The 13,627-nt window shown below is 42.5% G+C and overlaps 1 pseudogene; it reads right to left on the bottom strand.

Annotated features, from left to right (window-relative positions):
* Positions 1 to 413: 413 nt before the first annotated feature.
* On the bottom strand, positions 414 to 12,604 carry LOC125877497 (uncharacterized; annotated as a pseudogene).
* Between the last annotated feature and the right edge of the window lie 1,023 nt (positions 12,605 to 13,627).

Genomic DNA, 13,627 nt, shown 5'->3' with positions numbered 1-13,627 from the left:
GTTGTCTAAAGTCACACTTTGGCCTTAACTTGAAAGTTAAAATGTCTAATCACATTGACTCGCATTAAAAGACTCAAAAAGTTCTGTCGATGATGGTAATACCCTAAAATGACCCTTCTAGAGCTGACAGAATCGCCAATTTTGATTCTAAGGTCATCTTTCTAAACTTTTGATAAAAATGACCGTTCAAGGTTTAAAAGCTCCAAAACATAAAAACATGCATAAAACTAAACTAAACGAACTACTAGGTGGACGGAGTGTCAGTTCCAGCAAGTCATAAATTACTTGAGGTCGCTATAGGAGTGGTCTAAATGATTAACAGAAATCATAAACACAAAAATGATCTAGAGGGTCATTACAACATCAACTAATAAAAAAGAATTTCGTCTGTGAAAATAAGAGCGAAGAAGTACCTAAAGGCTCAAATATCTTCTGTGAGTCTCCCAAGTAGCCTCCTCAACTGGACGATGCCTCCAATGGACCTTAACCATAGGAATGGCTCTCAAGCACAACCACTGCACATCTTTTGCTAGAATGGCAATTGGCTCCTCCACCAACATCAAACGGTCATCCAACCCTACTGCATCATACTGGAGCACATGATACTCATTAGTAACATACTGACGTAGTATCTAAACATACAAAACAAGGCAGATAATTCATAATGCTGGAGGTAGAGCCAGCTCATAAGCAACCTCACCAATTGTCTTCGGGATCTCAACAGGACCAATATACCTGATGCTAAGTTTGACCCGCCTCGCAAATCTCATCATGCCCTTCAAGGATAACACACGGAGGAATACTTAATATGCTCAAATTACACTTCCCTAAAGAATTATAAGCGATATTTATCAAGTAAAGAACCCAACTCGGAGGTTGGGGTCGATCCCATGAGGAATATGGTTTAGACTTAAACTTAACTTACTATTATATTCGTTTAGTCAACTTATTTCCGANGGGGGGGGGGGGGGGGGGGGGGGGGGGGGGGGGGGGGGGATTTGTGAAACAAATAATTGATTATTGTTTAAGTAACAAGAAAACAAGATTCGAACTTTGTTGTTATCAATGAGAGAGAGAAACTAGGGTGTATGTGTTCCCTATAAGCTCTTAATGCGGTAATCCTAATAATAGTAATTCTTTCCTAGTGTATCACATGCAAAGTGGTAAGTTATGTATCCCTAAGTGGTTGGTCCGCCAAATAGGAAATTTCACCCCACACCTTAGTCCGGCTACGTGTGTATAATTTACTAACCCTTACATTTACCTCAGATTAGACATCGCATCAATGTATGACTTAGTTTTCAACCTGGCACCAATTGACATTAGACTATTAGATAGTATCACACTAAATCTCTTTTGATAATTCTTTTCTTATTAACTACCTCCTTGGTCCGGCAAGTAGCAACAAAGAGAGTTCTAACGTTGGCCACCGTTAAAAATACTTCTAAACATAAGAATTAGCAATCCTTGCATCAACACTAGTCAAGAATTACTTAGATATTATTCATACGCTGTTAATTGATCATGGTTCCCACAATCCTAGTTGTGGATTTAGTTACTCATGCTTGAAAGAACACAATTCATAATTCTAGAAAAAGAATTCATGAACTTACGTATTGAGTAGAAGAAACCCGTAATCTCCAATTGAAATTTAAAGCAAAAATCTTATAAACCGAAATTAGGAAATCAAATTGCCAAAGTTTGCAAGTTAATTCCCAAGAAAATACCAAGAACAAAAATAATACTATGGTGTCTAACCCCTAAAAACGAGGTTTACATGCCCTATTTATAGAAAAACATGTCCTAAACAAAAAGAAAATGAAATAAGGAAATAAACTTTTCTGGACGCGGCTTTCATCGAGGATACTGACCTAAAGACCATGGACTGACCTACGGTCCATAGGTCCCTTCCATGGCTTAAGATTTAGACAATTTCTCAGAAGTTTGGAACCTTCAAATCTCAGCTGCAATCGACGGACGTTGCAGTACGGACCGTGGGTCTGTCCACGGTCTGTGGGTCCTCTTCCGTGGCTCTACACTTAGAACTTTTCATCAGGTACTGGAACTTCAACTCTAAGTGATCATTGACAAACGTGTCGGATGGCCCGTGGGTCGACCTACGGTCCGTTACTCGCCTCCGTAGTTCCACACTTAGTAAGACTTCCCAGATGATCAATCCATGCCTACCCACTGACGGACCGTGACTGGACCTACGATCTGTAGGTCACTTCCGTGAGTGGCCACTTCTGCAGAATTTCAGTTGTATCCCTCTCGACCTTGTCCATGCCTATTTCCTGCAAATTTAGCATAATACACATTAGTTCTAATACAAAATGGCCCTAGACACACACAACTCTTCAGTGAAATGTATTAAAAATAATGTAAACTCATGGTGTATCAACACCCTCAACTTAAATTCATTGTTTGTCCTCGAGCGACGCACTAAGACTCTAAACGACACTTGTATAGAAGCACACATTCAAACACAAGCAATCGTGTGGCTTTCTATTCCGACTCCCTTTTCAAGTGTAAATCTTTTCTCTTAGACTCAGCAAGCTAACTCATGTGGATCAAGATATGACAAAGATCGACCAATAGACACACAACATGCACTTTTTCACTATCACCAAGGTACCAATTCTCTGACAATGTAAGTAGTGCCCTTACTTCAAATGAAATCCCTTTTTCACACAATGAATATGATTTTTAGTACAAGGATTCATTCAACACTCACGCTCAGAAGTAACTTCAAGTACAGTTAGTGCTCAATGTCACAGGCTTGTCCTTATTTTCACTGCTTAGACTCTCCAAACTAGTTGCTAGGATCACTATAGGACTTTCTTAGCTTGTAACGTAGGCTCAGGGTCAGGTGTGGTTCATTTGGGTACTTTTTGGTTACTTTCTTCCCTCCTTGACATTACATTGGCTTTTCACCTCTTTTCCCTTGACTCTTTTCACCATGGATGTGACTTTTGACTTCGTAGCTCTTATTTTTCACTTTCTTCTTTTTCTTCACTTTATTTTTCTTTATTTTTCAGCACTTTTATTTATCTTTTTTTTCTTTGGCACAAAGTCACATCCTCTTCTATCCTCTCTTTTTCTCTTTTCAACATAAAACTCATTTCATACCCATTTTTCTTTCGGATTCCTCTTTCATAGCCTCCCTCAACTTATGGATTTTCTATTAGTAAATGTGCACAATATCCGTTGTCAGACCAGGGCCAAGATTGAGGTCACTTTTAGCATTAGCCACCCTCAACTTAGGCTTTTGGCCTAAGTCAAGGTGCACATGTCCAAGGAGGGACCGGGGCGAAAACACTTATTTTAGAGAAGGTGAGTAAGGTGAAACAAAAGAAATGGTCAATTTTAGGCTCAATTATTTGGATCAAAGGGAACATTGATTTCATTTGGTTAGATTCTTTTAGGCTTATGTGGACTAATTTGAACAAGGATCTATGATCACTTCCCAACTTCTAGCCTAGATCATCTTAGCAGGACCAATGGGGCAAGTTCTAGATTGGCACAAACTGTCTGAACAATCAACTTTCCTCACACACTCTTGGCACATTGTTTCATTATCAAATTATCCGATTACCCAGTTCAAGTTTTAGCTTTAAGTAATGAGATCAAATTGGTTCTTTATCATGTCATACTCAAAGCCAACACATTCAACTCATTCTAGCCTATAGATTTTAGCACATATCACAACTTTTGGACAGAGATCATTTTTTTTCTTAATTATGCCATCATGCATCATTCTCTCTCATGCTTCTACACATACAACCCTAACACATGCCAGTTCAACAGAAATTTAAAAGCAATCTCTTGGGGAAAAAGAACACAGGCAAGAAAACCCCAAGAGAGAATTATGAGTTGGGTTACTTAGTCTTCCTCATATCACTCACAACCCATTTACCCCACCCACAACAAAATAGAGTGCAATTGTCCCCGATGCACAAAAATTAAAGAATAAAGGATCGGGTGAAGCAAACCTGTAGCGAATAACGCCGAAGACCTATCAACAAGCGGGTGGGTCCGGTTTCTCGATGCCCGCTGGATCAACACTTGGGTCACCATCAGTAGTACCCGCATCTACCATCTCAGTACCATTAGTAGTGCTAGCATCAACTCTCGCCGCATCATCAATAGTGCTCACGCCAACTGTCATTGCACCATTAGTAGTGCTCACGCTGCTAGAGGCACCAACACCTACCTTCCTAGCCCGATGCTGGCGCATCTCCTCATCAACTATGGATGCCTTCCGGGCCACCTCAAGCTCCTGGCACTCCCTCTTGCGAGCTCTCCCACCCTCAGTGTCATCAGAAGTCCGCCTAGAGCGATGGCACTTCCCAGCATGATGGGAAGAAGCCAATGGCAATATCTCATCGCCGAATAATGCATCCATCACTGTACTATAACCCACTGTTGTGGGGGCTACTCAGGCTCAGACTCAGGTTGAGCGAGGAGGGCATCAAGATCAGCCCGGAGACTAGCTAACTCCGTTTGGAAGGAAGAAACATCAGTGGTGGGGGTTGGTCACTCTAAGACACGCAGCTTAAATGCATCAAAGCGCTGGTGTATGGCCTGAACTTTACGGTCCATCATCTGCTCCATCCAATGCTCAACCCTAGTCGCGGATTCCTCAATCGCACGCTGCATCCAAGGCCGCACATGTTGAAGTGGTGTAGCCATCTGAACCTCCAACTTCTGAACACGGGCTAGAGGCACGGTAGCAGACCCTGAAGAGTGAGTGGCTCTGGAGGCTCTAGGGGACTGACTGGCGGTTGGAGAATGGGAAGACGGGGCATCCTCAGTAGTGGCTGGAATGGCAGGCTCCTCACCCTACAAATGCACCACATCATCAACCAACTCCGCTCCCAATGGTGGCACCTCAATATGCGGCTCTCTGCACGGTGCAGCCACATTGGCCTCATCTCGAATCAAGCCGATATCCAGGGTCTTGTTCGCCTGAACCAACTTGTCACAATGCCAGCCCCGTATGCCAGCATCCCTGCACAGCTGGAAAATGAGGCATGGGAAGGGATAGGTGGTGGTGTCCTTGAAGGACCTCTCGTGTATCTCCACAATCAGCATACGGGAAAAGTCCATCACCAACCCTGCAACCAAGACTGCGCGGTTCCAAATGAGTACATTATCAGCCTGAGTGGGAGACACCCGGTTCCGTACCAACAACCAGAAAAATTTAGCCACAAATGTCAGGGTGGCCTTGTTTGTAGCCAAGCTCGAGATGCTGACCCACTCGGCGCGCTCTCCGTCTGTAGCAAGGTGACGGGCCAACTAGCGCAATAAAGTCTCCATTTGTTCGGCATTCCTCTGAAATTCCCCACTCCTAATGGTGTCCCAGCGATAATCATACTCGGCCGTGTTGATTGCGAATGGTGGTCTCGAATATATCAACAACAAACCCACGCACCAGTTTCGATGTAAAGGGAGGATGGGCGGCAGGCTTGGCCCGTCTGTCAATGGAACCTCAGAGGGTTGCTACGTGGGAAGTATAGAACTCCCTGACGATCTCCTCACTGAAAGACCCTGGGCTACGGGCCATCCACTCACACTTATGTCTTTTGAAAAGATCATGGATGGCGGGTGCAGTGTGGAGGCTGCATGTCAAAACTTGGTGCTCCTCGGTGACCATTCATGCCATCTTCTCTTTCTCATTCAGCATTTTGGAGTCTCGGTAGATCTGGAACTGACCACTCATGAACAATCTATTGGGCTCTTCACGAACTGGTGCAGGATCGGTACTCGGAGGCATTGGAATGACATTTGCACTATTAGCCTCAGAGGATGAGGTGTTGGCGCCATTAGAACTAGAGCCAGATGTGGAGCCAGAGCTGGAATCAAAATCGGACTCAGAACCAGCCGATGAACCGATCGATGTATCCTTCTCATCAGACTAGGAGGCAGTGACCACATCAGAAATCACCTGCCGGGCTTGATTTCTTGTGGTGCGTGGTGCTGTTGGGGATGTCCTAGTAATAGGTGGGACATAGGCGGGATCCTTCTCCGCATCAGTATCTTCATCAATAAGCCAAAATTTTAGTGCCACCAATTTTGACTTGCCCTTTACGGCGTAGGTCGAAGCCTTTTTAAGAGCCATGGTACCTGTGTAAGCATGGTTAGTACCAAAATAAAACCAATACCACACTAAAAAAAAATTTAGACAAAAGAAAGAACCAAAACAAAAACTAAAAAAATTTATGTACAGTAGCATCAGTGGCGACCTACGGTGGCTACCTACGATCCGTGGATCCCCTCCGTAGGTCAGAGATCCCAAAAATTTGGGATCTGATGGGAACCACGGATGTGCAGAACGGACTGTAGGTTGACCTACGGACCGTAGTCTACCTCTGTGGTTCCTCACTGAGAGGATTTTTCATGTGCAACATACTAACGGGCCTGATCTACGATCTGTTGGTTGACCTACGGTCCGTGGACCGGGTCTTGTGGGTCAGGTCTGTGCCAGGTATCAGACATGCCTCATTTTTAAACCATTTTTTCAACAATTAAATCAATCAACCTAAGCATAATCATGCATTTCAACACAATTTATGATAGTTTGTCATCCCTAGGGTTTCGGTTACTTATTATTCAACTTTTGTAGCATACAAATTAGGAACCTAAGTCGAAACTTACATTTAGACTATTTACCCTGAGTTATTTGATTACAAAGACAACACAATCACATTTTATCATTCTAAGGGTGTTTCTAACTATAGCTTATCATGCAATTTCATACAAAAAAACCCAAGGTCAAGACTCACTTCGTGACTTCATGTATTGAACAATGAATATCAAAATTCAGAGTTAAGGTGAAGTCATTTACCTTACAAGTATTGGAAGTGGGTGATTGTGTGATGCAAAAGAATCATTGGACCTTGTGACATCGAACCCGGACCTTGAACTCTCTATGTAAAGGGAGAATGGGAGTGATTTTGGAGAGAGGAAGAGGATTATAGAGATGGGAAAATGATTATGGAAAATGGGAGTGATATAGGGAGATAATATAGAAGTTTTGGGATTTGGAGGGGTTAGAAACGGTTGGGAGGGAATATGGGATGTGGGGGATGAATTTAAAAAAGAAGAGTTTTTATTAGAAGGGTCCGGGTCGGGTCTCCATTAACCCTAGGTTGGACCCACGAGACCTCGCCTACGGGCCGTGGGTCGACCTATGGACCGTGGGTAGGGTCTGTAGGCCACTCAACACTTAGAAAAATTTAAGGACTTACCTGGGGATCGACGAACACCAAAATTTGAGGACTTACCTGGGGATCTACGGATACCATTCACAAGCCGTGGATTGAACCACGGAACATCGATGGGGTCCGTAGACCTCTGCAATAGACATTTTCTGCAGATTTGGCTTTTCATCCCTGCACATGTAGCATCCGTTAGGAGTTTCTTTTTACATTTTCTGGACACTTTTTAGACACAAACCCTACTCTATATCTAGCCAACACAAAAACAAAAATAAAATACCAATCTAAGGAATTACAGAACATCAAATAAACAAGGAAAACTCTTAAATCGAAAAGAAAAACATATAGTTGGCTAGATTGTACATCTTAGGCTGCCTCCTAAGCAGCGCTTGATTTAACGTCGCGGCACGATGCAGGCCTCTTGATTACTCATACTTCATCAAGATAGTAGGCCTCAACCACCTCTTGAACATTCTCCTATTTGCCCATGTAGACCTTGATCCTTTGACCGTTCACCTTGAACCTTGTTCTCGAGCTCGACCGATCCATGTGGGAACACTTGAGTGACTATGAATGGTCCAGTCCACTTGGACTTGAGCTTTCTAGGAACAAGCGCAACCTAGAGTTGAATAGAAGCACCTGATCACCCACAGCAAATTCACGCTTTTCAATCTTTTGATCATGATACTTCTTCATCTTCTCCTTGTACAAGGCTGCACTTTCATAAGCTTTTAGGCGAAACTCATCAAGCTCATTCAGGTCATTTACTCTCTGATTCGATATGGCGCCCCAATCCAAATTCAACTTCTTTAGTTCCCACATAGCCTTATGCTCTATCTCTACCGACAAATGGCAAGACTTCCCATATACGAGTTGGTTGGGGGACATACCTATGGGAGTCTTGAATGCGGTGTGATAGGCCCATAGAGCATTATCAAGCCTCCTAGACCAGTTGGTTCTATTAGCATTTACAGTCTTAGCAAGGATTTGCTTGATCTCTCTGTTGGACACTTCAACTTGCCCACTAGACTACGGATGGTAAGGAGTGGCAACATTGTGGCGGACGCCATATTTCTCAAGCAGCGCCTTGACCAACTTTTTACAGAAGTGGGAACCTCCATCGCTGATAATCACCCTAGGTGTACCAAATCTGGAGAAGATATTCTTTTTCAGGAATGCGGTGACACTTTTACCTTCATTGTTGGAAAGTGCAATTGCTTCCACCCATTTTGACACATAATCAACCACAACGAGAATACAAGTCATCCCATGTGAGCTCACAAATGGACCCATAAAATCAATACCACATACATCAAACAACTCAATCACCAATATCGGATTCATAGGAAGCTCTTGCCTCTTTGAAATTCCTCCTTCATTTTGGCAACGATAACAAGACTTGGCAAATTCATGAGCATCTTGGTGGATGGTAGGCCAGTAATACCCAGAATGCAAAATCTTATACGCAGCCCGAATACCACTATGATGCCCACCAATAGGCGAAGATTGACACGCCTCTAGAATACTCATCATCTCAACCTCGGGAACACAGCGACGAATAATCCCATTAGCATAAATACGGAACAAATAAACCTCATCCCAAAAGAACTTCTTCACATCATGCGTAAACTTTTTCCTTTGGTGAAAAGACAAATCTGATGGAACCAGATAACTTGCCAAGTAGTTAGCAAAGTCTGCAAACTAAGGAATAAGATCATGAGAAGCCACCAATACCTATTCGTCTGGAAACGCATCATTAATTTCAGCCCCATCTCCTAGCTTGAGCATAGCTTCCTCCTCTAATCTGGACAAATGATCGGCAACTTGATTTTCTGTCCCCTTTCTCTCTTTCACCTCAAAATTGAACTCTTGCAGCAGCAATACCCATCTAATCAACCTCGGTTTTGCACCCTTCTTAGCCATCAAATACCTCAATGCAGAATGGTCTGTATGCACTATGACCTCAGTACCACACAAGCAAGATCAAAATTTCTCGAATGCAAAAACCGCAGCAAGGAGTTCCTGTTCAGTCATTGTATAGTTCTTTTGAGCCACATTTAGAGCTTTGATGGTATAGTAAATAGGATAAAGAATCTTTTCTCGCTTTTGTCCCAATAGCCACTCCACTCGCATCACACATCACTTCAAATGGTTACCCCCAATCCGGTGAAATAATGATAGGTTCGGAAACTAGCTTTTCCTGCAACTCTCCAAATGCTCTCAGACAAGCATCATCAAAATCAAACTTACACTCCTTTTCGAGCAATTTGCACAATGGGTGTGCAATTTTGGAAAAATCCTTGATAAACCTACTATAAAAGCCTGCAAGCCGAAGAAAACTACTAACACCTTTAACAGAGATAGGTGGTGCAAGCTTTTCTATTACCTCGACTTTCTCTCTATCAACCTCAATACCCTTCTCAGAAATCCGATGACCCAGAACGATCCCTTCTTTCACCATGAAGTGGCACTTTTCCCAATTGAGCACAAGATTGCACTCTTCACACCATTTCAGTACCTCGTCCAAATGATCCAAGCAACCATCAAATGAGTCACTTACCACAGAGAAATCATCCAAAAATACCTCAATAGTGTCCTCCACCATATCAGAAAAGATAGACATCATGCAATGCTGGAAGGTCGCTAGAGCATTACACAACCCAAATGGCATCCATTTGAAGGCGAAAGTCCCATAAGGGCAAGTGAATGTGGTCTTCTCTTGGTCTTACGGTGCTATGTTGATATGATTGTAGCCCGAATAACCATCAAGAAAACAATACCAACCCTTACCAGCAAGGTGGTCCAACATCTGATCCATGAACGACATAGGGAAATGGTCATTTTCTATCCAAGCATTCAATTTCCTAGTCCATGCATACTCTCCATCCAGTCACGGGCCGCATCAGAACAAGCTTGTTCTTCGCATTCGGTACCACAGTAATCCCACCTTTCTTGGTCACACACTGAACAGGATAAACCCAACTACTATCTGCAATGGGATAAATGACTCCAGTATCCAACCACTCGATGATTTCCTTTTTCACTACCTCTTGCATAGGCGGATTTAGTCTCCTTTGGTGCTCAATACTAGGCTTGTGATCTGGCATGAGTTGGAATTTATGAGAACATATGCTAGGAGGAATCCCAATAATGTCTGCAATAGTCCACCCAATAGCCTTCTTGAACCTCTTCAATAGAGAAACTAAAGCCTCAACTTGCTTCGCATTCAAATTGGTCGCAATGATGACCGGTAAAGTACCATCTCTCCCCAAGAATAAATACCTCAAATGTGATGGTAGGGCCTTAAGCTCTAACTTTGGAGCCTCTTCAACAGACGGTTTTGTGGGTGGTGAGTCGCGATTCTTCATATCTAACTCCAATTTCTTCGATTTGGAATGGAATTTGAACCTATCAAGTACGGCAACTAACTCATCATAGTCTTCAATACCATCACCCACAAAATTCATCATCACCGCTGCAAGTGCATCAACACCCAACCGCTCTTCAATAGACACATCAGAACCTTGACCCACAATATGATTCACCACGGACACTGACTTGAGATCACTTTCCTGCTTCATAGACCTATAGATATTAAAGTTACCTCTTCACTATTCAATCGGAACTTCATCTGCCCTTTCTCCATATCGACCAAGGCGCACCTAGTAGCAAGGAATGGTCTCCCTATGATGATGGGGACCTCAAAATCAACCTCATAGTCAATTATCACAAAATTCGTTGGAAAAATAAACGACTCCACTTTTACAAGCACATCTTTGAGAACACCAATGGGCCTCGTCAAAGTTCTATCGCCATGAGTAATCGCATCGCAGTTGGTTTTGGATCCCCTAAACCCAACTTCTTGTAAATAGACAATGGCATCAGAATAATGCTAGCACCCAAATCACACAACGCCTTAGCGAAATGCAACAACCCGATGGTACATGGAATAGTGAAAGCACCAGGATCCTCCTTCTTCTGCACAAGTGACCTTGTGGAAATAGCACTACAATGTTGCAACCTATCATCATCTTCAAAACTCACGGCCCTCTTCTTAGTCACCAGATCTTTCATAAACTTCGCATACCCAAGCATTTGCTCCAAAGCTTCTATCAATAGAACAGTGATGGAAAGTTGTTTTTACATAGTAATAAACCTGCGGTATTTCCATTTTTCATTTTTCTTTACCAACCTCTGTGGAAATGGAGGTGGAGGTCTAGGCATAGGGACAACTTTTTGGGTTATCTCTGCTTTCTTCTCTGTAGCATTCTTGGACTCTCCAGTAACCTCAATCTCATCATCATCTTTCTCAAGTACAATTTCAACCCCAGACGGCATAGGTGGATCAATAGTATGCTTACCCCCTCGAGTAGTGACTGTCATACAATGCCCATCATTCTTCAAATTCTAGATGGTGTTGCTAGGAAATGTGCCAGGTAGACATGGGTTTACTGTTGTGGACAACTGATTCATCTACTGCTCAAGTTGCTTGATCGACACTGCATGGGAATCAACTTTTTAACCTAAACAAGACAAGTCATTCCGCATCTCCTTCACATTCTCATCAGTCGAATCAAACCTCTTCATCATCTTCTACATCATATCCTCAATCCGTGACATACTACCTCCAGCTTCCCTATTACCAGATTCCCATCTTTTTGGAGGAACGTAAAGCTCAACTCTATCGTTCCTATTGCCATAGTTGTTCCGATTGTAGTAGTTGTTGTGATTGTAGTTCCCATCCCGGACATATTGACCCTCTCGATTGTAGTTACCATAGTTTCGACCTTGGTTTCTTTGACCTTGGTACCAATTATCCGAATTGGAACCTTGAGTGTTGGTTCGGAAACCCCCCGTCTGATCATTCACGAGGCAAGCATCCTCCTCATAGTAACATTCCTCCTCCGTTGGTGGTGGAGTCCTAGTCAAGTAATTCACTGCATTTACTTCGGACCTCCGCTTACATGCTCCAATACCAACCCAAGTTCTGTCCTTATGTGCGCCATCTCCTCACGAATGTCATCAGCTGATTGACTAGGAGCAGTTTGAACTACAAATGTGCTTCTTCCAGTGTCAGACTTTTGAGTGCTCTATGTTTTATTGTTTTGGGAAATCTTTTCCAATTTCTCAGTGATCTCCACAAAAGTGCACTCATCATATGATCCTTCAGCGATAGTATTAAGCACAGCCTTACCATTGTCATCTTGACCTCTGTAGAAATACTCCTTTAGTGACTCATCATCAATGCTGTGATTCGGAACACTTCTAATGAATGCAGTGAACCTGTCCCACGAACTACTCAAAGACTCTCCAGGTAGTGCCACAAAGTTGTTGAGCTTATCTTTGTGGTTCAGCTTCTTTGACAATGGAAAGTACTTGGCCATGAACACCTTGTGCAATTGATCTTATGTATGAATAGAGTTGTACAGAAGCTCAGAAAACCATACATCAGCCTCACCGATTAATGATAGAGGGATGACTCTCAACCCTATGATGTTCATATCCAACTACGGTCTCCCCACACAACTTTTACAAACACTTCTCAACTTCGCAATATGCACATGTGGATCTTCCGAAGCCATACCAGAAAACAAACCCCTCACTGTAAGCATCTGCATCAAACTGCTAGTCACCACGAATGTATGCCCCGAAGGTAGTGGAGGGAGAACAATGGGTCCTTCAGATTCAACAGTATTAAATTTGACCCTATAATTATCATGCAGTCTTCGTTCTGGTGGATCCTGCACCCTCAATGCATCTCCAAGTACATTATCACCATGAACCTGAGCATTCTCATTATTCACTTGTTCCTCAAGCACTTCTATGAGTGGATTATCCAAGACCCCTTGATTATTCATCTTTCTCAAAGTTTTCCTCAACTCTGGATCGTATGGGGTCAATAGTTTGCCTTGACTCCGTGTACTTCGCATAAACTAGAGTGGAAACCTGAAGAAAACAAAAACAAAAATAAAAGTAAAATTAGGAAATAATTGACTAAAGTTCAATAATGTAATTAAACTTAATCTAAAAGCCTTATTCCTGACAGCGGCGCCAAAATTTGATACTCTCAAATTACAGTTCCCTAAAGAAGTATAAGCGATCGTTATCAAGTAAAGAACCCAACTTGGAAGTTGGGGTCGATCCCACAAGGAATATGGTTTAGACTTAAACTTAACTTATGATTATATTCGTTTAGTCAACTTATTTATGAGACAAGTAAGTAAAAGGGGGGTTTGTGAAACAAATAACTGATTATTGTTTAAGTAACAAAAGAGCAAGATTCGAACTTTGTTGTTATCAGTGAGAGAGAAAAACTAGGGTGTATGTGTTCCCCATAAGCTCTTAAAGCGGTAATCCTAATAATAGTAATCCTTTCGTAGTGTGTCACATGGAAAGTGGTAAGTTAT

Source organism: Solanum stenotomum, chromosome 9, assembly GCF_019186545.1.
Source record: "Solanum stenotomum isolate F172 chromosome 9, ASM1918654v1, whole genome shotgun sequence".
Lineage (NCBI taxonomy): Eukaryota > Viridiplantae > Streptophyta > Magnoliopsida > Solanales > Solanaceae > Solanum > Solanum stenotomum.
Note: the sequence above shows the minus strand (reverse complement) of the source record. Positions and strands in the feature narration are given on the sequence as shown.